The sequence below is a fragment of the Lygodium microphyllum genome, chromosome 14, assembly GCF_053477565.2.
Source record: "Lygodium microphyllum isolate KBCC chromosome 14, Lygodium_microphyllum_v1.1.10, whole genome shotgun sequence".
NCBI lineage: Eukaryota > Viridiplantae > Streptophyta > Polypodiopsida > Schizaeales > Lygodiaceae > Lygodium > Lygodium microphyllum.
This window is the reverse complement of record NC_141148.1, coordinates 16504207-16518480: the sequence shown is the minus strand read 5'-3', so window position 1 is coordinate 16518480 and position 14274 is coordinate 16504207. Positions and strand designations below refer to the sequence as shown.

The following is a 14274-nucleotide window of genomic DNA, read 5'->3' as shown; positions in this document are numbered from 1 at the left end:
TAAATAGACAAGCTACCCCCATTCAGCCTTATTCCGTCTATGCAGATTTCACACTCTCCAGTGCAGATTTCAGCCATCAATCTACCTCCACGTGGCTATCCAACCCTCGCGACTACTGCCACCTCTCCCTCCAGCCTCGTAGTGCCCTAGCGCCTTCTTCCTGTTGGGAATAAAGGCCCTCGTGCCTTTAAATGTGCTCGGGTGTGAACACACCCTTAGCACTTGCACGCACACACACACACACACGTATGTATGTATGTATGTATGTATGTATCCAAAAACCTAAAGGTGCACTCGTCATTGTACCTACAAACGTGCTTACTCTCCGTTATTGCTCTCTCTCACACTCTCGGTCTCTTCGGCACTAAGGAACACCCACTCTCTCGAAGGTTGGGGATTTGTCCAAATTTGGTGCGAGCAAGATGCAACAGTGATATCTGTCTCAAAAATTGCAGGAATTTGTGACATTTTGCCTCCAACATTTGGGGCTTTTCATGTACATGCACAAATTGGGCTGAAATTTACCCAATTTCTCAACATTGATGCACATTGGACCCCGTGCAATTTGGGGCTTTTGTAGTTTGGATAAAATCTGTGCAGCATTTGGTCATTTTATGTACATGCAGGTTGAATTCCACACAATTTGGACATCAACACTTCGTAAAATTTGGGGATTTTGCTGAAATTGCTCTATTTTGGCAAAATTGGCCTATTCTACGCATGACAGAGAAAATGCAGATGTGCGGTTGATGCTTTGAGCACAAAAATTTTGGGGCTTTTGACCATTCATGTTAAATTTTATGCCCATGGGTACATGTACAATAGAAATTGCAATTAAATTTTGGAATTTCTCATGTAATGTGATGCATATGCCCTTGGAACAACTGTAATCAATTGTGGAATGCTATAGCACATGGTTTGGTGCTTCTGAAAATTTAATTACAGATCTGAAATTTGTGCTTCTAAGTGGTCATTTATTGCTGGTTGGTATTTGTTTGTACCTTGGTCACTTGGGTGACAGTTTTGGACTTGCATTTGCTGTTTTTTGGTCACATTTGGGCTGAGAATCATGGTTGGCAGCAATGACAGCAGTAATCTAATGCACATAAAGAAGCTTGAAGGAGCACATAACTTTACAGTTTGGCAAAAACAGTGCTACAATATCCTGTTGCAAAAGAAGCAGGCAAAGCCGATTAAAACCAAAGAGGCAAAGCCCGCAGACATGGAACATGAAGATTGGGATGAGTTAAATAAGCTTGCACGCTCAACCATCAAGCTATCGATTTCTGATACCTTGCTGTTTAACATTGAAGGTTTGGATTATGCATATGCTATATGGACTCGACTGGAAGAACTGTATGCACAGGAAAGTGCTGCAAGCAAAGTATATTGGCTGAAAAAGCTTATGGATTTGCATATGAAAGAGGGTACAGCAATGTCTACTCACCTGACTGAGTTTAACTCTATTTTCAGCCAGCTGGTTGCCTTGAAGTTCTTGATTGATGAAGAATTTAAGGCTACGTTCTTGCTTTGCACTCTTCCAAAAATTGGGATACATTCAGGACTGTTATGAGCAATTTGAATGTGATTCTTTTGTATGTTGATGTAGAAAGTGCTCTACTCATGGAAAACATGAATCGGCATAACAATGCATCCAGTAAGTCTTCTAGCACTTTGCATACTAGGGGCAAATCATAGCAGAAAGGCAAATCTGATAGCAAGGGACGCAATAAATCACGTGGCAAAGATGTTGAATGCCATCATTGTGGCAAGAAGGATCATTTTAAACGTGACTGCTACAAATGGAAGAAAGAGAAAGCAAAGGGCAAGAAGACAAATGATAGCAAGGAAGAGAAGGACAATCTGCCTAAGAAGAGCAGTGTAAAATCACACTTTGGTGCACATGCTTTACTTGCAAATACAGATGATGACATGCATACATGGATTCTCGATCCAGGTGCTTCCTTTCATGTCACCCCTCATTGTGAGTGGTTCTTTGCCTATACAGGGGGGTCGACATGGTGTTGTCCATCTTGGGGACAACTATGCATGTGAGATTACAAGTATTGCCGGTGTGCAATTACAGTTTCAGCATGGCTCTCTCTTTACACTTCAACATGTACGATATGTACCTCAGCTCAAGAAGAGCTTGATTAGTACAGGGCAGCTAGATGATGATGGTTTTCATACCACCTTTGGTGATGGAAAATGGAAGATTTGTAAGAGATCTAGAGTGATTGCTAAAGGTTGTAAAAGTGATACTCTATATCCTCTCCATGTAACTAGTGTGAGTGATCATGTTGTTGCCGTGACTGAGCAGCCAAGCGTTTCTTTGTGGCATGGCCGGTTGGGACACATGAGTCAAACAGAAACGAAAGTTCTTTCTCGGTTGGGTTACTTGCCTTGTCTTCGTTATGCTAATTTTGAGTATTGTGATCATTATATTTATGGTAAACATGCACAGACGTCTCATAAAAAGTCTCTTTCTTTGAAATCTTCTCCTCTAAAGTTAGTACATTTGGATGTATGTCAAATGCCAAGATTATCTTTAGGGGAAAATAAATAGTTTATCACCTTTGTCGATGATGCTACACGAAAGGTATGGGTTTATTCTATTCGTAGCAAGGATGAAGTGCTTGATCAATTTAAAAAATTATCGGCATTGGCTGAAAATCAGACAGATAAGACACTCAAGTGTCTTCACTCTGACAATGGTGGGGAATATGTGTCCAAGGCCTTTCAAGCATTTTGTGACAATAAAGGGATAAAGACGAAGCTCATTGCTTCTCATAATCCATCCCAAAATGAAGTTGCAGAGCGTATGAATCGGACCATACAAGATAAGGTCCGTACGATACTATCTCATGCTACATTATCCCACGGTTTTTGGACAGAGGCTATTATGACAGCCGTACACTTGATTAATCGGTCACCAAACAGGTCTTTTGGGGGAGGGAGAGAGGGGAGGGGGGGGGGGGGGGGGGGGGGGGGGGGGGGGGGGCAGGGGGAGTTCCCCAAGAAGCGTGGTCGAGCAAGCCACCTTCATATGCTCATCTGAAAGTGTTTGCCTCTGAGGCTTTTGTGCACATTCATTAAAAAAAAACGCAGCAAACTTGAGCCAAAGTCCTGTAAATGCATTTTCCTAGAATATGGTGACGAGAGTGAAATGGGGTATAGATTGTGGGATCCCGAGAAAAGGAAAGTAGTACGCAGCAATGATATTATCTTCCGGGAAGATCGCATGCATAAACAGCCAAAAAGACTAAGGAGGGCCGTACGGGTTGTATTCCGTGAAGAAATACCTTTTGGACAGCAAAATGTGCCCACTATACAGCAGCAAATACCTGCTGCAAATGAACCTGTAAATGCAGAAAATAATGCTGAATATGATCGGCCAGCTATGGCCCATGATAATGAGCCACTACATGTGCAAGAACAGTCAGGACAGCAAGCTATTAATACTGATTTGCAGGCTGAAATGCCAGGACAGCAAGCTGAAAATGCTCAATAGCCAACAAACAATGACCATTGGGTTAGGAGATCGTCTAGGGCTACTAGACAACCTGACAAATTTGTTCCTGGTGCAAACAATGTGGCTGATTATGTCATGTTGACAGACTGTGGTGAACTATCTTGTTTCAAGGAAGCAATGGACACGTAAGACAACAAGAAATGGTATAAAGCCATGTTGTCAGAAATGGAATCTCTTGAGAAAAATGGCACTTGGGACTTGGTGCAGTTGCCTAAAGGGCAAAAAACACTTCCGTGCAAATGGGTTTACAAGATGGTCACTTCTGGTTCCTCACCAAAGTACAAAGCAAGATTGGTTGCAAAGGGGTACAAGCAGGAGCATGGAATTGACTTTGATGAGATTTTCTCTCTTGTAGTCAAGATGATTACATTGAGAACCATTTTGGGCTTGGTTGCAGCTGAAGATATGGAGCTCATATAGATGGATGTAAAGACTACATTCTTACATGGCGATCTACATGAAAACATATATATGCAGCAGCCTAAAGGATTTGTTAAAAAAGGGAAAGAGAAAATGTTATGTAAACTCAAAAGGAGTTTGTATGGGTTAAAACAAGCACCAAGAGAATGGTTTTGATACATTCATGCAGTCTCAAGGCTTTCATAGAAGTCAAGTAGATCACTGCTTGTACACCAAGAAGGTAGCAAATGGCAACCTGATTATCTTGGTTTTGTATGTTGATAATATACTGATTGTTGCTGGCAGGGATACTCATGCATTGAACTCATTGAAGCAAAGTCTTCATGGCCGCTTTGACATGAAGGATCTTGGTGATGCAAATCAAATTCTTGGCATGTGAATACTCAGAGATAGATCAAAAGGCCTACTCTATCTATCTCAACAGGAGTATATCTCCAAGGTTTTGCAACGTTTCAATATGGAGGGGGGGAAAACAATTGGGGTTCCATTGCCTCCATATGTGAAACTGAGGGCAGCCCTACGTTTGATGATGAGAAGGCTGAAATGGCCAAGATTTGATGTATACTATGGTGGTTGCTACACGTCTTGACATTGCCTTTGCAATGGGAGTGGTTAGCAGATACATGGCAACCCCCGGCAAGAAGCATTGGGATGCAGTGAAAGGTATTACAAGATACCTCAAAGGCACAAAGGAGTTGTGCATTTGCTTTGGGAAGCAGAAGGCATCTGCTATTGGCTTTATGGATGCAGACTATGCTGGTCATGCGGATTGCAAGAAGTCTACTTCTAGGTATGTGTTTACTTTCACAAGAGGAGTAGTCTCTTGGATCTCCAGGCTACAAAAGCGTGTTGCATTGTCTACTACAGAGGCAAAGTATGTGGCTGCCACTGAGGCATGCTGAAACCGGCTTGTTCACTGGGAGGGGCGGTAGTGTACAACCAAAATATATAAATGCTTTCACCCAATTAACAGTCGCCCACTTTACCTGAACTTAAATACACAGAATCAAGAAGAAAATCAGGAAGCTAAAATGCTCTTGTTGCCACACAGACACCCCCTAAGTTAGGCGCCCCTTGCGGTATTTCTTTATTTTTAAAAAGAGGTAAAGTACAATGGGCTGTCTTTCACCTATTCTGGGTGAAATTTGACAGCATAACAGTACAATTACTAACCCAAATCAAGTTGACCAGGAGGGGAAACTCTGCCCAAGTCTGAATCTTCTAGTTGGAGTGCAAAATTGGCCATTTCAACCTGCTGTATTTACTGGTTCAGACCTGTTCTGAAACCTGTTTACAACTCATACTATTCCCTGTACTGTTCAGCCCACTGTAATTACTGGTTCAGACCTGTTCTGACACCTGTTCTCAGCTCATATTGTTCCCTGCACTGTCCTGCATCATCTGGGCCAAGTGCCCCTTGATTATAACATCAATTGGGCTCTGAAATACCCGCTGAACAGTCCAGAATCAGTTCTGGTTTAGTGTTGTTTCAGGCACTTGCTTGGTGAGGTTACCACCCTCACCTATTCCTGCTTGTGGGCAGCAAACAACTACTCCTGCTCCTGGAGAAAGGAGGCTCTTGCCTCATGCAAGAACAGCATATTCCACACAGCTGTACCTGAATCTGAAGAAAAGCCCTTGATTCTGCAACATAACTGTACTGTCAGGGAGAGAGAGAGAGAGAGAGCAGGAAGCAAGCTCAGCCCTCTGTGCATCATAGACAAGGTAGACCAGCTCTCAAGAGCTCTCAATCTGCAGCAATCCATCTCCCTTTCACAAAAATGAGCCCCCCATGCATTGAAACTCGTTTTTGTGCTGCCCTCTCTCTCTCTTTTGGGAATTTATAACCAAATTGTGACACATGGCATACATGTAACAATTTTCCTATTTAAACCTTTCAGTCTAAAATTCTCCATCCTCGGTTCAAAATTTGACCTCGGCACAGACCAGAGGATTAATCCTCGTACAAAAACGAAGATAATGACGCGAACAAATTCTGGGGTCCAAAAATAGTAACTCCCTAAATTTTAGGAGTTGCTTCCATTGCATCCCCACTAGTCTTCTGACCATCTTTACAGACTATGGCTACATCCAATTTTGTAATGTAGCTCAACCGAAAGTGAATTTCCACTCATGACTCCACATGGACTAATCTCTTGAAGATTTATCCATCTTCACTTTGAACTAGACTCTTCCAAGCTAGTTCTTCAACACACTTGTCCATATACACTTTCACAAGTCTCTTCCAGACTTGTCAATCTACAGTGCCATCAGTCTCTTCCAGACTTGTACTGGACCTTAACTGTCCAGTCTTGACTCACTGAACATTGATGTCTGTTTCACATACTGGCCATGCAACTCAGGCGTTTAGATTTCAAGAGGGATCCTTCCAAAAAGAAAAACCAAATAAAATATGTAATAAAAAAATCAACAAAAAGGTAATAGTTGTCACAATCTCGTGACACATGCAAGGAGACCTTATGGCTTTCACATCTAGTGGAAGAGCTTGGCATCACAAAATTACATGTTCTCCATTGTGATAGTCAGAGTGCTATCATGCTAGCACGGAATCCTGTCTTTCATGCAAAGACAAAGCACATACAGGTGAAGTACCACTTCATTAGAGATGTACCTAACAACAAGAGCATTGAGCTTGTCAAAGTACATATAGATGATAATCTTACAGACCTGCTCACAAAGGGTCTTCCAACAGAGCGGTTTGCTCATTGCCAATGGATGATGGGAGTTGGATAGATATATGTATTTCAGCTTTTATACATATCTAGACTTAGTTGATTCTTTTCTCCTCTTAAGGCACATTGCCTTTAGGTGGAAGGTTGTTGGAAATATAGGCCCTCGTGCCTTTAAATGTGCTCGGGTGTGAACACACCCTTAGCACTTGTACTTACACACACACACATATATATATCTATCTAAAAACCTAAAGGTACACTCATCATTGTACCTACAAATGTGCTCATCGTCTGGTATTGCTCTCTCTTACACTCTGTCTCTCCGCGACTAAGGAACACCCATTGTCTCGATCTTCGTGCCCCTCCCAGTCTCTACACTTCTAGCTGTCGCCCATTGTCAGGTGCTATCTCCCAAGCTGCGTTTGGACTCCAACTGCCATCGCCAACATTTCCAACATCAAGAGACATCCTACAACCTCCGTCTGCATCCTTCTGGAGCCGCCTCGTGTCATCTTGCCACTCTGCAACTGTCGCCTCTATCTCTGGCAACCCCTAGTGTCAGCGTTTTGCAGTTTCCTCTCTTCGCACTCCGACTAGTGGTCACAGACTTAGGATCCGTCGCCGATGGATGTCACACTTTGACATTGCCTTGCCCTTGAGCACACTATACACTCTTACATTCATTTACAGCATTCATTCACTTCAGAGACGTGTTCTCTCTCTCCCTTCTTCTGTTTGTGTTTGAGTTCCTGTGTTTGAGTTTTGAGTTTTGCGTTTAGGGTTTGAGTTTTTGAGTTTTGTGTTTAGGGCTTGAGTTTTGAGTTTTGCGTTTAGGATTTGAGTTTTGCTCTCCGTGTTTGTGTCTGTCTCTTTGTGTTTCTGTCGTGGTCGTACACTCTGTGTGTCCTCAGTGCAAATCCTAGCAGTTTTCTTCACAAGAGTTACTCATATTCTCATCGATATAGAAAGCACTCCCAATTTTGTGAATTCTAAATCCCTTGCAATGTTGAAATTGTTTCCTCTTGAGATTGAGTTTTCCTTGTGCGTTTAAGTAGCCAATGGAACTCATGAGATCAGCCATAAAATCTACCCACATAATCCTATTGTTTTATCTTTAACATGTACCACTCATATCAATCTCATTGCTTTGAAAATGGGTCCGATCGATGTAGTACTTAGTTGTGACTAGCTTAGATACCTTGGAAAGTTTTCCATGGACCTAAAGAAAAAACAGATGGAGTTTATGTGGAAAGGACAGCAAGTAGTATTGCATGGTATTGAAAAGAAAAGCATGGAGCTGAACAACCTAAAGAAGATTTGGAAGAAAATTAATACGAAGTCATGTATCTTTGAACTACTTTTGTCAAAAGTGGATGAAGAACAATCTTCTAGCTCTTCCAAAGAAGTTAATCCTTGTCTTTGCAAGCTCTTGGAAGTGTATAAAGATGTTTGATATAGTACTTGGTTGTGACTAGCTTAGACTGTGAGAGTGCGCTACGGAAGAGGAAATACGAACACGGAGGGAGAGAGAGAGAGAGAAAGCAGAAAATAAGGAAGAGAAATCTGCACTGACTGAAATGAATGCTGAATACACTGAAATGGACTGATCAGTCCCTACACGCAGCCCGAAGCATCAGTGAGGACACCAGATCAGGCTGATGATGATGGCAGCACCACCACGGGGGAGAAGGAGTGTCGGAATCTACAAGAAGACAAGTGACCAAGTGGGGAGGGGGGCTGCCAATAAATAGGCAACGGACAAACCCTAACCCTAACCCTAAAATGGGCGCAAACCCTAAAATGGGCGCAAACCCTAAAAGTGCCCTAAAATGGGCGCTCCACAACAATGACCAAAAAGTGGCCGGGCAGCCAGTGGCTGCCCACTAAAAGAGATCAAAAAGAAATACACAACCTAAGACAGCCAGTCGAGAGTGACTAGCCTCCCCCATCATAACACATGACAGGCATGTCAGAGCTCCTAATGTTCTCGTCTGACTCAGACTGAGGCTCACAGGCAGGAGATGACAAGGCATGACAAACATGACTGCTAACACCCCCTCTCAGATCCTGGATGTGGCTGAAGGCCAAGGGAGAAACGGATCCTGGGGTGGCAAGAGGAATGCCAAGGTCAATGAAGTCCGTTGGTATAGACTGCCGCTGAAGGAGCTCCTCATGATCCTGGGAATCCCCCTCTAAAACACTAGGGGCCAGGGAATCCACAGCCACATCACCGAGATCGTCCCCCTCTGAAAGGGATGGGGGGTACGAGGGAACCACCGGAGGAGAAGGTGGGGGATGGGAAGGAACCTGTGGAATAGAAGGTGCACAAGCGGGAACGGGTGTAGCAATAGACTGCCGCGGAGGACCCTGCATCAAAAAAGGGGAATGGAGCCTGTAAAGCCCGCTCTCCTGCCAACCTGTAGATAAGACAGCTCCTGTAGAAGAATCCTCAATAACAACAGCATGCTCGGTGAAGATCACTCGTGTGCCAAGCCTCGTAAGGCCATAAACTGAGAGGAGGGGAAGGCCCAAATCCGGAACATGTAGGGCCTGTGAAAAGGAGCTCGAAGGTCGGTCGGTAAACAAAGGCAATGTGCCAACACCACTAATAGGCACCGATAAAATGTTACCAATAGTGACTGAACCCTTTGATGGACGGAGATCCTGTAACAAATCACCTCGGGGAGTCATATGACTCGAAGCACCACTGTCCACTAACCAAGGCTGCGCAGAAGACACTGCAGCCACAGAAGAAGGATCCTCCTCCAAAGCATGGATATGAAGGAACACTGACTCATGGGTAACAGCTGGTGTAGAGGTAGAAGAAGGCTCCGATGTAGATCCACCCTTCGCTCCCAGACGAAGGTGAGGGTACTTCTTCCAACATTTCTCCTCGGGATGTGTCCCTTGCCCACAGTGTGGGCACTTCGGTCTCTCTGAATCTGAGTCAGAGCCTGAAGAATTGTCCTTCTGCTTAGCCTTTGACTTCTTCTTCTTCTGTCCTCCCGAACCTGCAACAAAGGCTCTAGTGGAGTCGGATCCACTAGCACTGACCTCTCTGAGTCGCTCGTCATGCTCCAAGACAAGCGGGGATAGCTCCTCCCATAGAAGCTTCTCGCGGGTCCTCGATATAAGAAGGCTGGTGTAGAAGACATCAAACCGAGGCGATGGCAGCTGAGTCAAAAGAATCATAGCCATGTCGTCAGAAGATATCGTCCGACCGAGGGATGCAAGCTCATCCCTCATATCCTGTAATCTGTTGATGTGGTCCTTCATGGAAGGACTATCATCAGTAGCGAGCATCCGCAACTTCTTTTCAAGAGATATCCGGTGGGCAAACGTCTTCTGCTAATAGAGAGACGCTAGCTTCTGCCACACGTCCGCTGCAGTCTTCAACCTGTGAACATGAACAAGGACAGAATCCTGCAAACTCAGAAAGAGGAAAGATCGGGCTCTAGAATTGAGCCGATCCCATAAGGCTGCGCGATCCATAGATGTCCCATCTGCGGGATCCACCATAGGCCGGGGAATAGGAACAGAAACAAGCTCCCAAAGATCGAAGGAGTCCAAGATACACTCCACCTTGCAGGACCATAAGGAAAAGTTGGAGCCATCCAACCGGTCCTCTTTGGGCAGCTGAGGAAGTACAGGTACCTGTACAGGGGGTACCAAAGGCTGCATCTTCGGCCCACTGAAAGGGGCTCGCCGAGATACATGAATAGAAGGGGGACGAGAACGAGAAATAGACTCCATATGACGATCCTCGCGATAGAAATCACGCCTCCGTTCAGATGAATGTCGAGACAAAAGCTCGTCATCTGAATCATCAAAACCTGTAAACTGATGATAAGACATATTCTAAATCTGCAAAACACCAAAACACAAGGGAAGGTTGCCGGTGCCGAAACACAAACACCAGAAGCTCCTGAGCTGGCCGCCTTGCACAGAACGCAAGGATGATGTCAAACGCAAATGCTGACGATGCAATCACCACAGAAAAACAGCCGTCTGCCTGAAAACGCAGCCTGGGAATAGGTCGCCAGCAGGAAAAGAGCCGCTGGACGATGGAACAACCGCCAAAACAGCAAGGCGCAAGTTGGAGGAGTGTCGCCCAGCTGTTGGAGGGCCGCCCAGGCTGAAAACGCAAGCAAGAAGAGGTGGGTGATGATGTGGCAGCCACTGGAGAAGGCGCCAACAGCAAACGCAAATATGTTGACACCAAAACAGGCCGCCTTGATCAAGGAGATGGTGCAGAAGGTGACGCCTCAGCTGTTGGAGACGTCTTGACCAGCAAACGCAAAGTTGTGGGTGTTCTCTCGCGTAAAACTCAGCTCCGTGTACTCTCCTTCGGCTCTGATACCTTGTGAGAGTGCGCTGCGGAAGAGGAAATACGAACACGGAGGGAGAGAGAGAGAGAGAAAGCAGAAAATAAGGAAGAGAAATCTGCACTAACTGAAATGAATGCTGAATACACTGAAATGGACTGATCAGTCCCTGCACACAGCCCGAAGCATCAGTGAGGACACCAGATCAAGCTGATGATGATGGCAGCACCACCACGGGGGAGAAGGAGTGTCGGAATCTGCAAGAAGACAAGTGACCAAGTGGGGAGGGGGGCTGCCAATAAATAGGCAACGGACAAACCCTAACCCTAACCCTAAAATGGGTGCAAACCCTAAAAGTGCCCTAAAATGGGCGCCCCACAACAATGACCAAAAAGTGGCCGGGCAGCCAGTGGCTGCCCACTAAAAGAGGCCAAAAAGAAATACACAACCTAAGACAGCCAATCGAGAGTGACTAGCCTCCCCCATCATAACACATGACAGACATGTCAGAGCTCCTAATGTCCTCGTCTGACTCAGACTGAGGCTCACAGGCAGGAGATGACAAGGCATGACAAACATGACTGCTAACATAGACACCTTGGGAAGTTTTTCCATTGACCTAGAGAAAAAACATACGGAGTTTATGCGAAAAGGACAAGTAGTATTGCATGGTATTGAAAAGAAAAAGATAGAGCTAATCAGCCTAACGAAGATTCGAAAGGAAATTAATGCCAAGTTATGTATCTTTGCAATTGTTGTCAAAAGTGGATTAAAAAGAGAAAAGCCAATCCTTGAAATGAGAAAAAGCCTCCGAATTCAAAGTCAAAAAATAGACCCAAGTCATTCTGTCGTAGTCATCTACGATCAACATGAAGTACAAGCTCCCCTTCAGGGACTCAATCCTCACCAGGCCACAAAGATCCGTAGATACAAGCTCCATGGGTGAAGTAGACCTCCTAGAAGCTTTGTTGGAAATCACATCCCGATGCAGTTTCCCACGAATGCAGGACACACATGGCTGATGACTCACCACTATGTCCAGCAAGCCTCGGACAAACGACCCTCGCAATGCCTTCCAAAGATACTCGTAGTTCAGGTGGCCAAACCGAGCATGCCATAGCTCGAACTATGTCTCAGAAGTAAGAAGAAAAGTAAGAGCTGAAGAAGACTTCAATTTGTAAACTCCATTCTCCTCATACCCTACAAAGAGAACCTTCCTCGATCCACGATCAAGGACTCGAACAGTATCACTGTCAAACTCCACCAAGAGACCAAGAGCACAAATCTTATGGACCGAAAGTAAATGATACCCCAATCCTGGCACATGCAACACCTCAGAGGTGTGGGTACCACCACGTCCATCTGAAATAAGCTGCATCTCACTCCGCTCAACAATAGACACAGAAGAGCTGTCTCCAATGAGAATCTGCCCACGCATAGGTCGCAAATGGGCAACACCAATGGAAGGAGTCGTGCCGTGAGACACCACTGTCCACAACCCACTCTCGAGCCTGGGGAGCTGTTATCGCAACATCAGAAGTTGTCGGTGTAGAGTCCTCCGATGACTACTAAGTGTAGAAAAGCAACTGATGAGGGTGCAACCACCGCTCCAGAGTCCTTCGAGTCCTTCTTCTTGGTATCCTTCTTGTCTTTGTCGAGGCAATCCTTCTTCCGGTGACCGGTCTTTCCACAAATATGGCAAGTCGATTCCTCCTCCTTGTCCTTCTTGGATTTGTTGTCCTCCTTCTTTTGGTCCTTCCCCTTCTTCTAAGAGGCTTGACCAACCAATGCCTCCGATTTGAAAGCATTATGTCTCATCAATTGTTCCTCCTGGTCCAAGAACATAAGAACCAACTCTTCCCACCGAAGAGTCGACTCCCGTCTTGATGCAATAAGAGCAGAATAAAAAGTACCGAATCGTGGCGGCAACTGGGATGGTAAAGTGATCGCCATGTCTTCGGAGGAAATAGACTTCCCCGCATCTTGAACCTGCATCTGAAGCTGCCGAAGCTTGTTGATATATTCCCGAAGCGAAAAAGACTTATTCACAAACAAAGTCCGCATCTACACCTACAAAGAAACCCTCTTCATCAAGGTCATCCAATTGTACATCTGGCAAGCTCCAGCCATATCTCACGAGCCACCGACAAGTGATCGATATGAGCTATCACGGCTATGGTGCAAGACAGAAACAGAAAAGATCGAATCCTGGCATTCAGTTTGTCCCAATGAGATTGGGCCTTGGTCAACTCCGCACGAGCATTGGAAGAAAGTTTGGACTCATCCCTCACCGAGGGCTTGTTAATCTCCTCCATCACTAGTTCCGCCAAATCATAAGACTCTAAAATGGCCAACATCATCACCCACCAGATGCGGTAATTGTCACCATCAAGCTTTTGATTTGTTGGAAGAGCCAGTGGAACAGGCACCTTCCTGTCCATGATCGCCTGGAACTCCAAATCAATCTCTGTAGACATGTTAACCTGCAATACCTGCACAAACGCAAAAGCAACCACCTCTAACTATGAAAACGCAACCTTCTAGGACTAATTCCTCCACTGCCCAACCCTTCTTCACCTACCGGAGGCGATGAAAAGGTAAAATCTGCAATGGAAGGCCTCAAACGCAGCCTTCCTCCCCTTCGAACAGCAATAACCTGCAGCAAATTCACCGATTAGATTCCTTTCCCGCACGTCCACGCTCGCTTCAGCTTTGATCCGATGCGCATCCCTCCCGCTCGCCCTTGAATCTTGGAAACATAGCCTTGTGTCGCACTGAAATCTTGTCTTCAGATAGGTTCAACCCTCAGTCAGTTCATCTTCACCACTTTGATACCATGTCAGAGTGTAGCGATGCGAAAGCGTAGGACAAAGACAAAGAGAGTGAACACATAGAGAAGAGAGAGAGAGAGAGAGAGAGAGAGAGAGAGAGAAGACAATGTAAACGCAAAAAATCGGCAGTATAGTATGTTGTATAAGAGTGCAGAAATACACAAGGAGGCAGAGGAAACATCTGTATATGTCTCCAACTTGATGACCTCAATCTCCATCAGCCCGAGCACAGTCTGTCTCAACCAACAGATCTCAAGATCAGAATCTGAAATCACTAAATAATGTGCCAACAATGTGCTGGAGGACTGCTATATAAAGCAGAAATAAAAGGCATAAATTAAATAGGTCAACTGCATTAAATGCAGCCGACTGCAATAAAATAATGCCAAAAAAACTGTCCGACTGCACTGCCACGTGGCACCTGCGCAGCCTGCTGACGTAGTTGGCTGCTCACCTGGCACTGTACTCTGTCT

At 45.1% G+C, this 14274-nt stretch overlaps 1 protein-coding gene across 3 annotated transcripts in view; it reads right to left on the bottom strand.

Moving 5' to 3' along the window:
- LOC148025360 (acyl-CoA synthetase family protein) overlaps nucleotides 1–14274 on the bottom strand; it is a 50097-nt gene that overhangs the window by 22899 nt on the left and 12924 nt on the right. The window lies entirely within an intron of this gene.